This window comes from Phodopus roborovskii, unplaced genomic scaffold (genome assembly GCF_943737965.1).
Source record: "Phodopus roborovskii unplaced genomic scaffold, PHOROB, whole genome shotgun sequence".
Taxonomy (NCBI): domain Eukaryota; kingdom Metazoa; phylum Chordata; class Mammalia; order Rodentia; family Cricetidae; genus Phodopus; species Phodopus roborovskii.
In genome coordinates, this window is record NW_026126436.1 from 2,758,847 (window position 1) to 2,780,795 (window position 21,949).

General features: G+C 43.3%; 1 protein-coding gene across 1 annotated transcript in view; it reads left to right on the forward strand.

The window, feature by feature from the left end:
- Bach2 (BTB domain and CNC homolog 2) overlaps window positions 1–21,949 on the forward strand; it is a 341,417-nt gene that overhangs the window by 128,057 nt on the left and 191,411 nt on the right. The window lies entirely within an intron of this gene.

Consider the following 21,949-nt stretch of genomic DNA (forward strand, 5'->3'; position numbering starts at 1 on the left):
AGGCTGACCCTGATGGTTCAATGCTTGCAGAGTAATGCAAAGGTGTTCTCCCCTTTCTCTGACATTCTTGGGTTTAGTTTAGGTCCCTTTCCTGAAAGGAATGTTAATCAGATGAGAGATGAGCATGTTCCTGACACCTGACAAGTGTTCACAGTTAAACACAACCAGCTTTCTTTCTTACAAAACCAAGTGGTTCATCCATAATGTTTCTTTTTAAAAGTTCTAAGAAGGCTCCCTTCGTTGATTGTTGAGCCCACTTTAGTGATTTGTAGTCCTGCTGCTGGTCCAGCCCTGTGGGAGAACCTCATGCTGTGGGTAATTTACCCCTTTTAACATGTGCTATGATTTGGTAGTGATCTGGGCTGTTATGTCTTAGGCATGGAACTTATTATACCCATATAAATTGCAGAGCACAGGCTGTCTACTTCAAATAGCATTGTGTTTTTGAAAGCCAGCTTTCTTGTGCTCTGTCCCTGTCCTCAGTGTTTACCATGTGGCTGGATGTGTGGATGATCGATCCCCTCCTATGCTCTGGAATTCTGGGTATTTTTCTCCCTGACAGTTTGACCACACTCTCCTTTCCTGAATTCCACTTTGGTTTGCTCCTGGATATCACAGAGTGTGACTTCTTCACTCAGCTGAGTCTGTAGCCCAGAGCTTCCCACAGGCCTCCCCATTGTCAGGATTTTGTCTAGATGACCTCGTGCCTCTTGCCCATGAGTGATGGATAAAGTGCCATTCGGAAGATAGAACAGGAAGAGTGCCACCAGAAGGAACACTGACTGTGGGCAGATGTCCCTCTAGAATTGGCCTATTGTTCTCAGCACTCCACATTGACATAAGGTGGGATTTCTGTACTTGGGGAGAACATCCTCAGAGGGAATGGGTGTCTACCTTGGCTTAAAGTAAGGTCTTCAGACTGAGCCTACCCCTCATTGTACTAAATTGTGCGGCTCTGTCATATTCTGACATTAGACCATTTTAGTCATGAAAATACATGAAATGACTAGCTTACAAAGAGAAAACGTTTGCTCTGACTCACAGGCATAGTCATTTTAGTCTGTGGTCAGTGTAGGCCTGATGGTGTGTCATGATGTGAGTGTGTAGAGCATGTGGCAGGAAAAAACAAAAACAAAAAAATACTCACTGCATGGCTGGAGGCAAACAGAAGAAGGGAAGGGCCAGGGCCCCGTAGTATTCTTCAAAGAACATCCCCAGTAACCTGATAATTTCCCATCAGCCTCACTTCCCACAGGTCTACTGCCCTCTGAGAGGTGCCTCCATGAGAGGAAAGGTTTTCCCAGGCACTCTGCGGAAGACTTGTGATCCAAACTGCAGCAGTGGCTTTGAAGATGCTGCCTGCACTCTTTATGCCTCGGTTTCTCTCTTCCGTGAAAGATAGGATCAGACTTCAGATGGCCTGGAAGATTGCCTCCTGGTCCAATGTCCTACAGTCCCAGGAGCTCGTTTGACATGAGTGGCCTCTGCCACTAATGCCTCACTAATTCTGTCCATGGATTAGTTCCATTTGTTTAACTGCCACCCCTGCTCTGCGTACTTTGCAGCCCCCATTCGCCTCCTGAGGCCCATCCTGCCAGTGGAGTCCATGGCCCAGACTGAAATCTCTCAAGGGGGTTAAGAAAAACAATGTGTCCCCAAGTCCTTATTCTTAAAAGAAATGGAGAATGTGTTCTTAGTAGGCTGTGCAGGCCCTGGTGACCAAAAGTGAATTAGCTCTGGATCTGGACCCAGGCAACAAAGAGAAGCTCATCTTCATACAAATGCAGCCTTCAGCATAAATTGCACAGTCCACATTCTGATTCCTCTTTAAAAATAGCCAGATGAAGCTTGGGGAGAAAAGCATTGTTTTCTCTGAGTTTTATAATACAGGAGGACAATGACATTTGCCCAGTGCCTGGGAATTCTTAACAAACATGGTGTACAAAGACACAGTTTGCAGTGTCAGCATAGATGGTTTGGGATCCACACGGGAAAGCTTTGGATTTTGAAAATCAGTCCCAAAGTCATCACAATCTAAAGTGTATCTGTTAGCATTTCCTTTTTAATTGTTACCAGTGTGATGAAAAGAAAATTTGCTTTCTGTAGAATGCAATTTAGTATGACAGCAAATGGGATGCAGTATTAGAATGACTTGAAACCAGGAAATCAGACATTGCATTGCTTACTGATGGAGAATAAGATGTATCCAGCAAGGTCTGATGTAATGTGTTTTGAAGAACAGATACTTAGAAGTACAATTATTCCTACTGCAAAAGATTCTCTTGAGTGTAATATGCTTTCCCCAAAGGTACATAATAAGTGAAACATTGTATAATGTTACATGGTTATGTGAGTCGTGTCCATAACTGTGATCAACACCTATATTTTATATGAAATGTCCATAATCTGGAAGTGATACTATGTAGACATACTCTTGGTAAATATGAATATATTCTTAGTAAATACAATATGAAAGTGATTCCTCCTTTGTTTCTTGACTGCATTTTAAATGATGTGTGTGTGCTCATGAGATTCCATTTATTCTAAAATACTTCCAAGAAAGAGTATTTTATAACTTCCTGATTAATGTACCCTAGTGTTTAATTAGAACTGATGTGTGAACCCTCACTTACCTAATTTAAATCTCGCGTGCTATAGCTTGTCTACTTCTGTACACTTTCTATGGGATACCAAAGGCAGCCGATTATCATTATCCATGATGATATTCACAAAGTTCTCCATATATGTGAAATGTTAGCTTTATAATCTACAGCAAGCATACTTCCAAATATCAGTGGATTTTACTCTATAGAAGTGGGACCAACCTGTTGTGACTTTAAATGGCATGGTGGTCCTTTATTTTGATGAGTGAATAGTACTAATGTGATTTATGGGGACAAAATAGACAGCATTCATCTATTACCTCCCTCAACATTTCTGGTACCCACTCTGTGGCACTGGGTGATGATCAGAGGTGCAAATGTGTAAGTCATGGAGTCCCTTTGTTTCCAGGCAAGAACTGCAAAGAGAGACTCTTGGGTACCGTTATTAGGCATGTGAAGGCAGTATTCCGGTCTTCACAAGAGAACTCTGCATCCTGTCAGACAAGCCTGTGACATTTCCCACCTCTGGAGCAGAGGTTGAAAAGATACTTTAGGATAGTAGGATATTTCTTCAGCTTCCCCTTTGCTAACATCTGTAGTTGGCAACAAAATCCAACAACCAGTAAACTTCAGGCCCTGTGTCTGTCAGCACTGTGTTGTGTAGCATTACCTGTGTCTTTCTGGGTCTATTCAGACATGAGAGAGGATGTACTCAGTATAGGACTGCAAGAGGCTTATCACAAGAAATAAATTACAGAGCCTTGCAGCGTGGAAATGATCCGCCAGCCATCACCTCTGTTTCCTTTCCTTATCCTGGGTAGCAGAGACAGAAAAGAGAATGAGATTTATTCTGAAGCCATTGGAAGCTGACCAAGCAATTTATAATAGATGGAATGTTGATTTATTACTGCAAAGAATATAGCAGTGGTCTTGCTAAAAATATGCCATCGTTGACTTCATTGATTAAAGTACAAATTATATTCTGCACTTTGGCTAAGTTGTAGTAGCCCAGTAGAGAGTTAGCAGGAACAGAAAGGATAAAATAACCATAAAATTTTGAAATAATTATTTCAACAAAATTGACCAATCACTAGATTTCTCAGAACTATAAAGACATAGAAGAGAAATATTAGTGGACACAGATGTTTGCTTAGAATAGGAACTTGGTGAGAATAAGAATTAAGAACATGTGTTTGTGCCTCTGATATGAGTGGACATAGCGCTGATCACCTTTTAAGAGTAACAGAAAATAGCCCCTTGTCCTAGGAATCTGACCACACAGTGTAGAAATAAGATCATACAAAATTAATTAGGTAGACAGCAGGATAAGATCTAGAGTTCAGGAAAGGGCTCTGAAGGAGGAAGGGATGACATTTATAACATGTTAGTTGTCAGTTTCCAAAGATGCCCAAGAGACAAGAGCACTGGTTTGGACCTGTAGCAGTTGGGTATTTGAGGCGGGGGATTACAAATTCACAGCCAGCCTAGACTCCATAGAAAGACCCTATGTCAAACAAAAAACAAAATAGAACAGATTCCTGTGGCCATGGTGGAAATGATAAAGCAATTCCAAGTTGGTGAAGTGCCAAAGGATGGAAAGCTCTGCTCACACAGAACATTGGCTAGACCCTTTGATGTATCTGTTACTGTGAGGGAACCTTAAACTTCTTGCCTTGTTGCTCCCGTGGAATTATTTAAAAAACATCCTGCTGTTCTGTTTGCTCTGCTTTGTTCTTGCTCCGTCACCCAGGTTGGACTCATATTTGCCATCTTCCTGTCCCAACCTCTCTAGTGCTGGCATTACAGGTGCCATTGTGCCCAGTGCCCTGCTACTCTTAAAAGTATCACAGTTAAATATAAATTACAGAATAACTGGTGGCCATGCAAAGAAGCCACTCGGCTTTCCTGCTACTGCTATACCCCTGCCCCCCACTGCTTTGGCACTAAGGCTCTGATTTCTGAGGTCCGACCCTCATCAGTAGCTGTGCACAATAGAAGTGCTTAACTGTGCCCCTTACAGCTACACATGGCTCCCCACTGGTATAGATCAACTCTTCTTGGCACCATGCTATGCTAGGTTTTGTGATGCTTCCTGTCTTGTCTTCCAGGGACCACACCCACATCTTAATATAAAGGCCTTTTTTTGTTCCTTCCCCTCTAGGCCCCATGTTAGTGTCCACCTCTCAGCAGATCTGAACTAATGCTATTACCCTAATGCCCAGTAAGTGTCCCATATTGGATGAGGAGACTAGAGGGGAAATTGGGGTTATATTGTAGACAACTTTGAAAACTGCATCAAGGGATTTGACCTTGGATCCTGAGATTATGAAACCCTCTTCCTTAATGTGATCTGGACCTGATTTTGCTCTAATTCCATACGAGAAGAGAGGCTATAGTACAGACCCCACTGTCATGTTTCCTTCCATGGCATAATAACCCAGACTTCCTTCCGTGGCATAATAACCCAGGCAGTGTACAGCTCAGTGCTCATCCTAAACACTTGTTTCCAGGGCAGTGCTGAGAGCATGCTGAGTGCTGACTGCTGCATATTAAAGAGAAGCACATGTGCCCTGATATTAGCAAGGATAGGATAACCAGCCAGACATGCAGTTTCAAAATACAGGCTGAGGACAAGGGAACTAACTGGACTTTAGTCAGGCTTTGGTTTATACCAGGTCCTAGTGTACATATTCCCACAGTAGTGAGTCACCAATTACCGTGTTTGATGAAGTTGAAACTCAAGAGGCTACTGTTGATGTATGAATCATAAGCTTATATAAATCAAGGTGTCTCTGGTCGATGTGCAAAGGAAGCATCCCTCCTGAGAGCCAGCCCATGACCAAGGACTTCAGTGCCCTGTTTCTCAAGAAATGAGAATTCTGGTATTTTCTGAGTCCTCCTAGCATTGCATGAGTTAGCATGAGCCATTTACCAGGAGGTTCTAGAGAAATTGTAGCTGTTTATATATCGTTTCCATTATCTTTACTCACCCAGCCCTGCTAGCACTCCTTCAGTGTCCAGAGACCCTTTGCTGACCGTCTCAGAGGTGAGAAACCCCACTCTAGAAGCACGTGGTTTTAATGAGGGAAATGACTCAGCGATCTGGATGGCCCTCCCAATCTGACATTTCATAGATTTCGGTGCTCAAGCCATCATCTGGTTTTAAACAGATTATTGTTTTCCCTTTACCAAAAAGCAATATTTTTATTAGATATTTTAAGGAATAAAGTAATGAGAAATTAAAACTATTTTTGTGTGTGTGTTTTGAGACAAGGTCTCACTCTGTATGTATCCCATAGAGGTCTGAGACTCGCTGTGTAGCCCAGGCCTCAAACGTGGGGTAATCCTTTTGCCGCAGTCTCCCCTGTGCTGGGATTACAGCTGTGTACTACTATATTTGCTTTAAAACATTCCCACTTCCCCATCCCTCTTAACTGCTGTATACATCCTAAATTTATCTCACAATCCAGAAAGATCCTGGAACAAAGAGCAAGCTACTATATTCCCATAATCTGCTACCTTTTGTGAATATCTGTCCATGCCATTTCTCGAACTTGCTCAACATTGTGTCAGGCACCTGTCTGAAACACCATGATGATCTGATATGGGGCACCCATCCAGGTGTTTCTGTTTTAGTCCACCTTTATTTACAGCAAATGTCATGAGGCAGCAATGGGTAGCGTCTTCATGCGCCTTTCTTTGCACATATCCTTCAGATGGTACTTCTGGACCAAAAGGTATGAGTTCTTAAGGCATTTGGTACTATGTTGTCCAACTTCTGAGCTGGATCTGTGTATCTCTTCTGCTCGGGCTCATGAGGCTTTGACCACTTGATTCCTGATGGGACCAGGAGTCCTTCTTGGGGGACAAAAGAACAGGAGCTAGAGGGCAAGAAGTTCTTTCCTCAGTTAGCTGTATCTGGCTTTAATGCTGTCCTTGAATTCGGCATCTCCCTAGGGAGTGTAAGGTGCCTATTAATTCGCAGACACTGGATGCTCCACTGCCTGTAAACTACTAGCTTTAAATGTCTGAGCTGTTCCTTGAGGTGTGGCCCCTGAAAAGTAGCCTGTCTACATTTGTGTCACTAAGTTGGATAATGTCATGTGTCTTCCTCTGGTCATCTAATTTTGCAACAAGAACCTCTGTTATTGACTAAAGCATTAATTTGGCACACAGGTGGAAGTACAGTTGCAGATAAAGACTCACGCTGGTCTAATTGAAGTAGTCTATAAAAATTTTGAAACAATCTTTTTTTTTTTTTTTTGAAGACATATTGTAGATTCAAATTTTGCACCAGTGAACCTAGATAAAAAGCTGTGCCATTGTGATAGTCTCACAGCCTGATTCCTCTGGCTGCAAGTGCTAAGGAGAAAATTGCCTGTTCTTTTTAGCAGGATGGGGATGAGCACTGTCTTTTTGTCAAAGCAACTGTCTGGGACATGGTTTGTTGCTGAAGCAGGTTGTTCAGGCTGTGGGTCACTGTTTCCAGGCTGGAAAGGCATATACCCCTTATAGGGATTGTGGGTTGCCCTGGTGCCTCTAGGCCATGAAGTCACCCTTGCAGTGTCCCCACCTTGCCTGGAATCCAGACACCGGTGCTCAGTGTCTACAAGCAGGGAAGGAGCGGCTGTTGCAGTGTGCAGCATGTGGGAAGGCTTATGGTGCAGCGATGTGACAAGCTGTGAACAGCAGATCAGCAAAGAATGTGAGATAATTTAATTGAAGAGCTTGGAGAGAGGACAGCTGAAGAACATAGCAGGGATGTGGCAGGGAAAGGGCATCTGAGCAGGGATAAATCATGAAATGGCATTCTGGGGACAGTGTAAAAAGCATGCTTCCTCATTTCTCTGGCAGTTAAGGCCAATTTCCTACCCCCACATGCTTTACAAAAAGGGAAATAATTTATTTTTATTATGGCCCTGTTCTTCTTACAGCATTTTTTTTTTTTTTTTTAATATCACATAGAACAAGTCACTCATCTCTATGTGAGAAACTAACTTCCTCTTTTCTCTGGGTTTGGTATTTACTATTTCTGCCATATTCTACCCTTTCGGGAAGAATTCTTCCTCCTTCTATCCCCCCACACCCCCAGCAGTAGAAATGAGAGGCTAGAATCAAGGGATTTGTGATTTACCTATTAGGGCTATTACAAGCTCTCTTTTTCTTCTGTTGTTACTGGCTTTGTCCTGAAGTGAACAACTTTTTTTTTTTCCACTTGCAAACTACCTTTTGAGTTAGTTTTATACATATTCCTTTTCGTTCACTGTCAGACTGTTGAACAGGTGGTGAATTTAACATTCCTATCCTTAATATCTTTCCTAGGTGCTTAAAAAAGAAAAAACAGACATAACTCAAAAGTGTCTCCAATTTGTCTAGAAATATTAAGATATTTGCTTATTCAGTTTGAAATAATTTATCATTCACTTCTCAGTCTTCCATTTATTTTTGTGTTGAGACCACCCCACCCCTGCTGTGTGTGTGGGAGGGGGTGGATTATGGGATGGGTGACCAGGGAGTGGACTCTTTTGGAATGCTAGGCAAGCATGCCATCCACCCCCAAGCCACATCCCCAGCCTCCATGAGTATCCTGTATGAACATGATCATCTTTCTTAGAATGAGGCCCAAAAAGTGTGAACCCAAGTTTTGGTCATGGGGCAGCAAAAGCTGTTGAACTCTCTGTCTTCATGTTTGATTCTAGGAAAGTTTCATAGCACCTCAATATCAACCTGTTGCTCAGGGTACATAATCAACTTACTCATAGGGGCATATTGCAACCTAGAGTGGAACCTAGTGGTAGAGCATTGCTCCTGCCTTGTTGTGGGTCTTCTTTGGTCACACGTGATGACCTGAGAATGACGCCTAGCTCCTGACACGGAACATTGCTTTTACTTCAGTACTTCCTCTCTGCCATTTCTTGTCCCTTAGGTCTGTGTGTCTCTGTGCAGAGACTTGCGTATTTTGGTAGGATGCTGTCTTCCTTTCTTGAATTCACCATCCCTTGCCATTGAGCATCCTTAAAGATCCTAATCAGTCTGTATATTCTATGCCGTTGTGTGTTGGAAGTCTATAGTTTGCTTTTATTTTACAGGTGAGCATGGTTAGATTGCCTTAAGTCTGAAGTTTTAAACAGTATGGAGTCTATTGAAGGCTACGGGAACTTTTTAGTCTAGATTAACTGCATTTTGCATCATGATACAGCCACGAGCCTGTGGAGACCAAATGTGGTAGTTTGAATGAAAGGTGTCCCCATGGGCTCATGTCTCCAGTTGGTGCATGGAGAGGACATAGAACCACTGAGGTCAGGCAACCAGGTAGCATGTGGCCAGGCTGGGGTCTGCAAAAAGGCAGGCAGTGAGAGGCCACTGTGTGACTCTGAGCAGGGTCAGGCATCTTCAGCAGGCACTCTGCAGGTATTCCGAGAAAGCGTTGCTTCCCCCCCCCCAATTCTGTACTTCTGTACTTGAGACGTTCTTTGTGTGAATTAGTTTGTAAAAAGCTAACAGTACACTGGTTTTATAAACACTTCCCCAGCCCCCCATGTCTTCCTAAGCTTGTCTCCAAATGCCTCATATCACCCAGGCACTTCCACGAGATTGCAGACATTCTCATCGGAGCTGGTAGCAGTTAATTACCCATCTTTGTCTGTGTTTCAGCACTTAATACTATTTTGACAGAGGTTGAATTCTCTGTCTTTCTGGAATTTTTAAAGTGCTCTTATGAGTCATTTGAGAAATTCCAAGTGCAGAATAGATGAGCTGTTCTTTCCTATGTTGAACAGTAAAAACATTTAAGAGAGGACCGGACCCACTGTGTGTCAGGCAGTGAGCTATCATCTCCTCCACATAGTGTCAACTTTAAGAGAGGACCTACTGTGTGCCAGCCCCCCCACACACACACGCACACACATAGTGTCAACTTTCATCTCTTTTTGAGTCTGCACCTTGAGTCACCTTGTAACCCCAGGGTGTATGTGTGTGTGTGGGGGGGGACAGGGATCATATGAGGCTGTGTGGATGAAGGCTATTATTTCTGTGTGATATATTCATTCGGTTTTTCAGTAACTTAGTCTACAAGGCCATTGCTGATACTGTGGTGTTTGTGTTGTAAAAATCCTGTCCGGCTACTGGAAGAACTACTTCGCAACAAAGCATGGTCTTGTGAGGTGCTTCAACATGAGTTTCTTTTCACAAATTGACGATAGCTCAGCTGAAGTCTAGGGGAATAGGATGCTCGATTCAGCCAGTGGGGTGTATCAGGAATTGCCCGCTTAGCCTCACCTAAAGTGTGTGGAGGAAGCAAGTGTTTTGTTCGCTTCAATGGGGGCTGCTCACCCAGTCAGCATTTAGCCCCAACATTCCAGAAGTGCTTCCCAGACCCGAAGGGAGCAGCCCAGGGAGACCCTGCCTCCTGCCACACCTCTGTAGCAGCCATACCCTTGTTTCTCTGGCCCGGGGACAACTGTCTCTCACCTTCCAGGTTTCTCTTGGCACCACAGATTCCTTTCCCCCTCTCCCTTCTTGTCTCCTTGCATTCCTTTCACCAGTGTTAATCAAGCACCTGACAGATATCCGGCTCTGTATAAATTCACAGAGCTGGAATTACATAAGTAGATCCTATCCGTGATGTGATATCTAGTTGGCAGGTGTGGCTCTTCCTAAAGGCAGGTGATGGGTGCACTTCTTTTTCCTTTTTACACAAAGGGAAGTAATCTGGACATGACTCATTACTGTGTCCCTATCTAGATGGCCTGCAAAGTAGTAAGACTGCCTGCCATGAAGATTTCTAAGGCAGATTTCACTGTTTATTACATGCTTTATGTGACCAGAAATAGAAAGGCAGGTAAGGCAGGATCCCCATGACCTTTCAGCAGGGTAGAGTCCTGTAAAGTATGTGGCAATGCCATAGCTTCCTCCGCCAGGTGCTGAGACATCAGAGATCATAAAAGCTGTCGACAGCAGGCTTGAGTAACAAAAATGCTTGGTTCACAGTAGGTGCTTAATAACTATTTCTTGGACACAACCCTCAAATGGGGCCTGTTCAAATCCCCAAAGAGGGAAAACAATGGCCCAGGGGACAAGGGTGTCTGAGTGTGAGGAAGTGGAGGGTGTAGAGGAAGTCTAAGGCTCATCAGAGAAGCCTCAAGAGACTCAGAGGGACATTTTAGAGACATCCTTCCAGAAAGGCTATCAGGGGTAAAGGTGGTGATTTTCCTGTTGGTTGATCAAGAGAGTGGGAAGCTTGGATTGTTTCTAAGCAAGGAGCTATATGGGGCCTCTGCCTTCCTGTTAGGATGCACTTTAGGAGCAAGGAAAATATAAGCCCAAGAGAGAGTTGCAGCTGTGACAGTAGCTGTGAAAGAAGGGAAGGGCTTAGAGAAACTTGGCACTGAGGGAACTTCAAGCATATCCTTGTCAAAGACAGGTTTGGAGAAGACAAGCTTAATAGCTGTCTTTTAAAGGGCTCACACTTGGCCATTTTTCTAGTTATACCAGCTTCAGCAGGTACCTTATGTCTGGGTACTCCAGGCTGTGTATATGTAATAGAGGCACGCTTGTACTGACCTGGTAGGATTTCTTTGCAAGTTTTTGAAGATAATTGTAGTCAGGCCCTTGGCACGTGGCAACACCTGACATTCTATTAGATGTACAGCACAACCGGATCCTTACATGTATCCTTCACAGCCTCACAGAGGGGAAAGTTATCACCCTTATTCCAAAGGAAGAAACTGAAAAAGTCAATCTTTTACAAAGTGGGAAGAGAGGATTTGAACCCAGTGTGCAGGGAGCTCTCTGGTGCCTTAACTGCATGCTATCCTGCAGCTAGTGTTTCCAGTGTGTGTTATTATTTCTTCATTTTGCTATCATCATGCCTCTGATCTGTCTGCCATCACTGTCTTACTCCCTTCCAGATCCCAGGCAGGCATTGCAATAAACTGGATACTTGAATGTGCAACGAAAGCATGCAGGGCTAATAGTTAAATGAGTTGCCCACATACAATGCCGTATCTACATTTTTAACTAACCAGCTACTAGCTGTCAGTCAACGTAATGGCAAGTTTCAAAGCAATGGGTAATTTTTAAAGTCAGAATGTCGTAAATTGCACTCTGTAGGCCTTTGCCTATATTTCCTGTGTCAGTGACATGGCATCTTACCCTGTTGTTTCTCTCTGTCCCTCTCCCTTTCTTTCTTTCCTTTTTTATTCTTCTCTGATACATCCCTACTGCAGTTCCCCTCCTTTCACTCCTCCCTGTCCACCCTCCACTTCCCATCTCCCCAGATCCACTTCTCCTCTACTTTCCTTCTAAAAGGAGCAGTTCATCCCAGAGATACCAATGAAACAGCATAACAAGATGAGCACAAACCCTTATATCAAGGCAGGACAAGACAACCCAGTAGGAGGAAGAGGCAGGTCCACAGAGCAGACAAAAGAGTCCTTTTGAATCTTCTTTCCTTATTATTACAACCACTCTGGTTTGTTGAAACTATAGAAATAAAGAGAAAGACGCATAATAAAATATAAATTCCTTACCTACCAGTAAGCACTGTCCACTTCATAGATTTTCTAGCCCTTTTCCTTTTGTGTATCCAGGAAGTGGATCTGAATATAAGACAAGAAGGGAACAGGGTTTGCCTGACCAAACATGATTATCCATGAGGATGGGTGTCATCTTATAATTAGGTCTACAGAAGTTTCTCCAACCATGTGTGCTGTTTTCCTCTCCATTTCTTTACATCAGCCAAACCATCTGGACAAAGACTTGTTCATCTGAAACCAGTGCAGTTAGGGAGAGTGTGGATGCTGGTAGAGGTTACTTGATAAAATTACTGTGAAACGTAACTCAACAGAAATGGAGCCTCTAAGTCTTGGGTGCAGTCATGACAAGCAAATTTTTTAAGCACTCTTTTCAGAGCAATACAGTGAGTGGTTATGTAGTGGAGATCCATGCAGATCAAAGGATAACAGCAGATTTTCATATGTAATGCACATGGATGTTTCTCACACGGGATCAGATGTCCAGTGACAGCATCATATGCTAAGCTCTATCTCAGATGAAGAGAAGTGTTAAGTGATTGAGAGTGTTGCCATGGTGATGAAATTGAGGATGAACATAAAAACGTTCAAATTTCCCCCATTCCAAAAGCACTTGCAAATCAATCTATTATTTTGTGTAAAGTATAATTTTTAATATTTTTTGTAACTAAATTGATGAATTAGGTATCATAATTTTGTTATATTACTAACAGTTTATAAACTCAAGTCAGCAAAGGTTCTTATGTTTTGTTGTTTGTTTTTTCCTTGTTTTCTCATTGGTAAAATGGCAGATATAACATTTTTCTCATGTTAGATGTCTACAAATAGAACTGATAAATCAGGAGCATGCAGAATTTTAAGGTCTTTACTATAAATTGCCAGGTCACACCAACCAGGAATACTTCATTACATATTGGGAAATTATTCAATTATCATCCTCTTGTGACCGTGTCTTAATTAATTCTGTGGGACTCTTCAGCATGATCATTTTATTACCATCTGGGATGTTTGCTCTCTCCCTGTCCTTCGTCCTCACTCCTCATACCTTCCATTAGTATTAGCATGAAGTACAAATTAGAAGATGTAATGTCTACTCCATTGACTATACCTACTGATGTTCCTGGTGTCTCAGGATGTTCTGTAGCAGTGTGTGACACGTTGGGCTGTGATCTCCTGTGAGTGACCCTGAATCTTTAGAACACATCCCAGAGTCTTGTGATAGAGTATCCATGATTCTCCTTGAGAATAGAAACCCATGACTGTAGCTGCCTGTAATTGTGACCTTTTCTTTAAATTGGTTTATATCTTCACATTATATAGCCTCACAAATGAGGAAACTTGCAAAGATTTCATTGGGCAAGAGCCTGCTGGTTGCCTCCGAGTCACCTTTTCTCTATACAGAATTTTTTTTATCATGGTTGAGTTGGTGGCCAAAAGACCACATTGTTGCTAACTGTAAGGCATTTGCTGGCTGTCTATTTGAGTCATCACTGCTGAAATGTACAGAGAAGTATCTGTAGCAGTTCTAGAAAGTCTTACAAGGGAGGGGTCATGCTCTCCTTCACTCTTTATATTAGTCAGTGTTCAAGAAGAACAGAAATGATAGAAAGAATATGAATATATATATATATACATATGTATGTACATACATGTGTATATATCCATGTACATATATGAATTATTAGAATAGCTTACAGACTGTGGTCTAGCTAGTCCAACAATGGCTGTCTATCAACAGAAAGACCAAGAATCTAGTAGTTGTGCAGTCTTCAAGGATGGATGCTACTCAGTATATGCTGGAATCCCATAGAAGTAGGTTCTCATACCAGAGAAGTGACAGTGAGGGCATGTAGGAAAGGAGCAAAAGCTTTCTTTCCTGTCCTTTATATAAGCTGCCACAAGAAGGTATGGCTCAGATTAAGGTATATCTTCAGACATCAAGTGACAGGATTTAAGCTGGGTCTTCCTACCCCCAGATGATAGAATTAACTAAAATTCCCACCCAGGTGTGCCTGGCAGCTTGGGCTAGTTAACTCCAGATGTAGTTGAGTTGACAACCAAGAATAGCCATCACACTGTCTCTTGCACCATGTTCCTTGGAACATATGTATGATACTGAAGTACCAGCACCACTTTTAGTAGAAGATTATATACTACGGTTGGTGGAAGGAAACTTAGAAAGAATTTAGACCCCAGAGAACGAGGAGTACACTGGGGCTTCGTTATACATCCATGTTGTGTGTGAACAGAGAAGTCCTAGCAGTGGGAGAAGATTGAGGCTAGGGGACCCAGAGCCAGTAGCACCCATACATTTTACATTTGTAAACTTGGGATCCCAAAGATTAGAAACCAAAAGATGTAAATCTAGATCCATTCTTTTGCAACCGCCCCCATGTTGCCTGGCTTTGCTATACAGCAGCCCAAGCTTATTCGAAGTCTGGACAAGTCTCTCCTCACTTTAAACTGTCTTGGAATAAATCAAAATGACTGAGAAGAGCACCAGAGAATTGGAGAATCCCACAGGCTTCTCAGAGGTAATTCAGTTTAAACTGTTCTCAGTAAAAAGCCACATAAAAATGTCCAACAAATCATAGAGAAATGAGAGCAAAGTTATTTAACCACTATCTTGAAGAAGAATCTATTTGCTCAGAGATAGTAGTATGGAGAAGAAATTTTCAAAAGCATGGCAAATAGTTAAAAAGTTGGAAGAGTCTGGAGTTTGGTTTGCCTCTCATTGTTTTTCAGGGAAAGAGCTGAGAAGTGGTCTGATTTTCAATTTTCATAGAATTCATCCCTTTGAAGTTCAAACTAATCAATTTATAGCATCTTTAAATGGATGAAAACCATCACATCTCACTGGAGCATACGTGCTCTTCGTCACACTCCACTAGAAATACTCCACAGTCCTGCTCGGGTGTGTGCAGAGAGCTGGATTACCTGATGGTGCTGGCCTCAGTCAGCTTAACAGCAAACTGCACATACGGTATTTGTTTCACCTGCCTTGGGCAGAGGAATTCCTGAACCAAGCAGCAGTGGGGAACCAAGCATCAGTGGGAGTATTCCTCAGGGGACGCGTCTTGGCAAGGTGGAAAATGGAATCAAGGCAAGCCTGTCCCTTGTTCTGTCAGTGGCACATGTACTCTTCTGATGGAAGGCATTTTCACTTGTGTGTATACTGCTAATATGTGATGACTCAGCGTACAAGAACCAGTTCACTTGCAAAACGGGCTCAGTTACACTTAAACTCCTCTCTAGATGGAGACCTGGTCTAGATGCTAGCATATTTGTTACCTCCACATTTAGCTAGCATATATATTAACTCAAGGCCCATGGCTTATTGTTCATTATTTTAGGGCCTGACTCTTGTGACCCATCTTGTGACACACCCTTCTCTTTGCTGTTCCCATGATTCATTCCCCCTCCCCTTTTTTCATACCAAGCTATAGGTTGTTAACAACAGACCAGCCCTGGTCAGATTAGATGTCATGTGTATTTACTATACTAATAATTACCAGCTTTTCTTAATTTTACCAGCATGACCCTCTCTTTCCTGGCTATTTCTTATATATGTATCATATATGTAATGTATGTAATGGGAAGAATGAGTTAGGAGACATATCTAGAGTGCCTTGTAATGCAAATGATGCTATAGATTGCAAATATCAATATGAATGTTGAAATGCCTTTATCAAAATAAACATAGGAGGTTATATAATTGCTATTCCTGTTTGGTAGATGTGGCAGCCAACACAGAAAAGAATATAATTCCTTGTTTTGGGCACCACAGCTACTACTATAGTTGGCCCAGGACTTAAACCTGACTCCAAAACCAGGCCTTTCCATACTATTCATGTGTAGGAGAATGGATCCTGGAAGTTTATACAAAAACAGGTCCTGTAGGTGACCTGAGAAGAGTCACAGCATTAGTGCTGAGTGTCAGCAAGCATCAGGACAGAGCTTCAGCACAGGATGACGCCAGCAAAGCTGCCTGCCCACCGGAAGGAGACCTTGGCGGGCGAATGACTTCTGTTCCTGACCTTGGAGACATTCAGGAAGTTTGGACAGTGATGAGAGAAAGAATGGGAGCATCACAATAGAAAACAAGGAATACCTGAACCATGAAGCCACTGTGTGCTGGCAGAAGCAGCCGTGAGAATCGCAGCAGTAGAGAACCACAGACCTAGGGACCAGGGGAAAGGAGGGAGCCATGGAGACCCTCAGCAGTAGCAGCAGCCTGCCAGCCACGAGGCATGACTGAGTGCATCACGTGTGGCCAGAAAATGCTTATTGGGTAAAGGATTGCATGGGAAGAGAGTTGATGCAGAGTCTGTAAGTTGATGTCTGGCTCCATGCAATCTTGATCAGAGTCTATAATGATCTATTTGAAAGGTTGTTTGTGACCAAAAGTCTGATTAACATCAAGTATGCAGTAAATATGGGAGGGTGGGGAATGGCCTGAGGTCCTTGATGCAGAAGTGTCATCATCTTCTAGACTCATAGTACAGATTCTCAAGATGGAAGGATGGATAGGCAAATAGAGGGAACAGAGAAAGAACAGCTTCCCTGTGTTTATGAAGAATACAGAGAGGATGTTTTAGTTGGTTCTTGGGTGGAGGACTGTGATAGCAACAGTAAAGAAATGTTTGTCAGATAGAGCCAATGTACTACTTAGGTGAAGGAAGTCAAGACTGTCTTGGTAACCTCTATTCCTTAATTTCATTCTCTGTGCATTTGAAAGATATGGCTATAGTATCTTGTCATGGAGGTAATGCAACTATAAGAGAGCCCCTGCCCTGGGGGAGGAGTTATGGTGCTATTGTGGTTAAGTTCTAGATCCACTCATTCCATACTCCACAACTTTCTCCATGCCGCCATGTGTCTCAACAACCAGATGTTAAGATACCTAGGACACCAGATCCATGGGGGCCTGACTCTGCTGAGTCAGTGAAGAGGGGCCACCCTCAGGCCTCCCATTGTCTGCCTCTGCCAGGACCAAAGCACAAGGTAGTTCTTATACACTAGCTTTGACTTTGCCAGACCATGTGTCTATGCTTTCAACTTAGACACAAACAACCCTTCCTTTTCCATCAAGAAGCCTTGGCTCTGGATAGAAGCTCACACTATAGGCCACTGTTGGGGAAATGGTTTCCACTCCAACTCTTCCTTCTCCCAGGCAGTGCCTGTCCTTGATGCAACATTATTAAACATCCCAACCAAGTAACATCAGATCCCTGACCACCTGAACTAGATATCCATGAGCCCTGACTGCCAGTTTCCCCAGCTTCAGTGAATCCAGAGGATTAGGAAAGAATATCGTTAGAAAAGTCCATCATTTTGTAAGCAGTCTGTTCATGTCTTTGAGGCATGTAGTTAGGAGATAGAGACAGGCAGATCACTGCAGGTTTGAAGCCAGCCTGGTCTACATAGTAATTTCTAGGCAAACCAGTGCTACATAGTAAAACCCTGTCTCAAAACTCAATAAATAAATATTAAGAAACCCCAAATAGCATACCCCTATGCATCATCATAAAGTGTCTGTTTTATATTATAGAAATATTTCTAATTAACTCAGGTTGAGAAAGCATATGGGTATTCATTTCCGTAGAAGAATTATTTTCTTGCCTTTCCCCTCCCCCTTTAATGTACTGACTTACATCAAAAATGCAGAGTTTACCCAAAGTTTGTGGCTGAACACTGGGAGGGTGTTTGGCAATGTTAAAAACCTCCTGGCAGCAGATGTCCTTAATTCTGGGTTTATGCAGTTCCAGTGTGTCTCCATAGAGGGACCATTTACCTCTTTACTTAGTTTCCTCTTGCATTTCCTTTAGGTTCCCTTCCTGATTCCTCCACAGAACAGATTAAAAAGAAATCTGTGTTCATTGTGGTTGCTATAGCAGCTGTGATGCAGGAGGAGGATACATCTTTAGAGAGCCATGGCATGTTTGGTGGAAGAGACAAGACATTTAGCAAACTTGGCTTTGGATGGCCATTGGAGCAATGGATGTAGTGAGAGGCCCTCAGGGGCAATACTGCTGGGTGAGCAGTGCAGACAGGGTGGCATGTGTCCTGAGAATGAACAGAACCGTCTTCCTGCAGGAAATGCCGTGTGACTCCTGTGGAGAGAGCTGGGCAGAGTGAACGGGGCACCAGGTTGTTTGCATAGTGGAAGGTTATGAGTACGATCTGTTACTCTGTAAAGTCTTTGTAGTGGCTCAGTGGTTTCATCCCTGAAAGATTGATGAGGAAAGCCAGAGACACACAACCATCCTGAACCCATGATGTAAACATAGGTATTATGGAACCTATACAGAAAATGATAGCTGTGCAAATAGAGTTAGAGATGGACTTTGGGCATGTGTTCAGAGGAGTGATTTCTGGAACTTTGGTGAAAACCCAATGTGAAGATTTGTGGGTCCAAGACACAGAAGGTTCAGAGAGAGGGGGGGGGAGGGAGAGAGAGAGGTCAAGAAGACCCCAAGGGTACCACATCTGGGTACCTGAAGAAATGGTTGCTGTGAGGAGGGGTGAGTGTGGATGATATATTACCACACTTAGTCTAATACTCTGTCAAATTGGAAAACCCTATTTAGGGGCCCTGAACAGCTCTGTAGCATGCTGCCTTAGGGGGGAAAATGGACAAAAGTAGGTTAGGTTGACCTACATAACATTACACTTACCTGTTTATGCATTGCCAGGCATATGAACCAAGGCTACGCAGAATTTGCTTTCTTTGGCCAGGTGACAGGTCTAGGATTTAGGTACCTTCTCTTACCATCTGCCACTTGTGTGTACTCTTCCTTCCTGCTGCCTGATTCTCACTGTATATGTTTTCCTTTACTTTGCATTAGCTAGCACCATCATCTAAACAAAGAAAGCCTCAATGAGGTTATGCACGGCATTGGCAAAAGGGATGGCCTCTTAGCATGACCACATTGGCAGGAGAGAGAAAAGCTGTCTTCTCATGTGGTTTTGGAGAGCCATTACTTTGCTTGACTGGCATACCAGTGATGAGCTTGGGATATTTAGCTGCAAGCAAAGACAGTTGATTCCACATGCACGTGCACTTGACATTTGCTTTCTGTGGCAGCTGGCCCATTGACTTCATCTTGTGTGTTCCTTGACCCTATGGTAGAACCAGTGTCACAAACACTGTTTTTCACAGTCACGCTGCCTATTTTTTACAGTTACATAATGTTTTAAATTTTAATGCAACCTTTAAGAATGGCCATAAATTTGAAAAGTGGGCTCCTCATATGTACCAAAAGAGAACTCAGCTTCTCCATAACAAGGTATGCTATAAAAACCATATCCAGTTTGGCAGGAGCTCATCTGCCTATGCAAAAACATTCACTGAGATGCAGGCCTGACAGTAGAGGCAGAAGAGCTCCTGGGTACCCATGGACCATGGCTAAGAGGGGAGTATCCTGGAAATAAAGGAGGCCAATAAAATGCCTGGCCAGTGTCCCTTGGGGTGAGCTCTAAATCCACTTTGCTGTCAATCATAAACAGCTCCAATAAGTTCTTGCACTGGCTAGATATATAGGGAGTGGCAATTTCGGACCAGGAAACACATTGGCTGTGTTTAATGAAAGTGTGAGTTTCTGGGGCCTTTGATCCCTTCCAGGAATGAACACTGCTCAGTGGGAGCTTTTGAAGCCCAGCAACTCTACTGCACAGCAAACAGCCAAGTCAGTGGGCCTAGTTATAAAGTGTCTTCCAGATAAGGCAGAGTGGTTGCCGTCCACCTGCCTTCTTTTTTTACTCTAATTATCTCAAGTGACTTCAGTTAGTCAAAATTTTTCTCTTTTACTGTAAATCATTCCTGAGCAAACACATCCTGTCTCCCTCAGACTCCCTGAAGCTGTTGTCAGGAATGGATTGCTGCTTCTGAATGGAATTGGAAAATGAATTATGTGTGTCTAGGGAAAGCTGTTGTGGTGGCACTGTGTCTACAGAGGAGGTTTAACCACCAACATTAGCCCTCTTCCCACCTGCTGCCTGAGGCTTGCCCAGGGAAGAAGTGCCTGAGTAAGAAGGGCACCTATCTGCCCTGACCTCAAAATGCGACTGCAGAGAACTTCAGCCTTCACTTCCAGAGTGAGGCCCACACCCTTCTGATGCCTGAAGCCACGAACCCCAGAGCCAGAAATAGCCACTTACAGGATGGTATTTGCAAATCAGACATCGCTCATGCTCTCCCTCTGGAGCAACTCGGGTGTATATGGGCTGGAAAAGAGGGAAAGTGTGTTGCTTTTTTAATCCAACAACTTACAACTGTGTCAACACATAAGACGGTCTGTCAAAGCTTCCCTCTGGTGTTGCTGCTGTGAATTAATTTTGAGAGTCACTTGTGAGCAGTAAACACTTTTGCAGCCTGAACAACTCTGTACAGTAGGAGTTGTCAACAGCTTGCTGTCCCCCTTGGAGGGGGGAGCGAAGCAGTGCACCCCTCCCCCGCACTTACACACACACACACACACACACACACACACACACACACTCGGGAAGCTGGCTGAAATACACGGAACAGGAAGTCACTGCCACTCCCTTGGCTTATCTTTTGGCAGTTTCCTTTCTTCTCTTGACCACTGGGGCTGTTTGACTTGTAGAGAAACTGGAGGATTCGGGATGTGTGGAATGAATCTCTCTGTGCCTCTGGGTGTCTGGCCACTTCTTGATGTTTTAGGATTGGCTCTAGAATTTGTAGGCCACTTTGCTTTTGTCCTTAATTGATTACCAAGTCACCACATGGAGCAAGGTACAAAGACACCTAATGTGTGTCCAATACCAACTTGAAAAAGAGTCCGTGAGGTTGTCGACATTCTATTGCTGTGGTGCTGAGTAAGCAGCTGAACTCCATCCGCACAGTTAAACAGGCCCTGGTTAACCCTTGATGTGTGTATGTATGTTCATATGTGGCTCTTGTGTGTATATTCATATGTGTATGTTCTGTGTGTATATTCATGTGTAGCTCTGTGTGTATATTCCTGTGTAGTTCTATATTTCTTTTTGCTTAAGGCTCCCCATTCTTTCTCCCCTCTCCATCCACCATCAAGATGTTGAGGTGCACAATCAAACCAGCTCAGCAACTTTCTTCCCAGCATGCTTTGCAATTGACAGCAGCACCTAGAGCATTTCATGGCATAGCAGTGATGAGCATCCATGACTCTGACCCACACTTTGAAATCTGTCCTTTCATATATAACATCTCCATTCTAGAAGCTATGGTAGATGTGTTAGCCTGTACACATCTTGGGTTTACACTGCTGGACGCAGTCAGCCTTATGCTTTTGTCCTAAGAGTCCTTTTTTTGGGTTTTACACTGGGGCCCACTTCTTCAAATGCCCCGATGTGTATTGTATGAGACATGTTCAAGCTATTTGTATCTCACAGATCACAAAGCAGAGCCTAGATCCTGCCCCCCCTCCCCGTCTCCTTGTTGCCTCCTCACGTGATACAGTGCTTTTGCCATGCACACATGTTCCAGAAACAGGAGTGACATGTAGATCCTGAAGGGATAGCAGGAGGTAGATAAATTGGGTCTTCACCACTTCAGCATCATTTCTAGGAGCAGTCAGGAAAGACCAAAAACACTCACTGGTAACACAAGGTGTGTGTGCCCAATGGGGTCCTGTAGCAGGACTGACCTCCCTGAGGACATTAAGGGCTGAGTGCATCCTGTGAAGGGCATGGACTGCACATGCTATTGGTATCAAGCCAGCATACAACATCTAGCTCTAACTTTTGTCAAATGGAAAGATAGGTCTGCCTATCTTCTTTCCTACAAGATGGACATCTGAAGAGGTGTGGTCC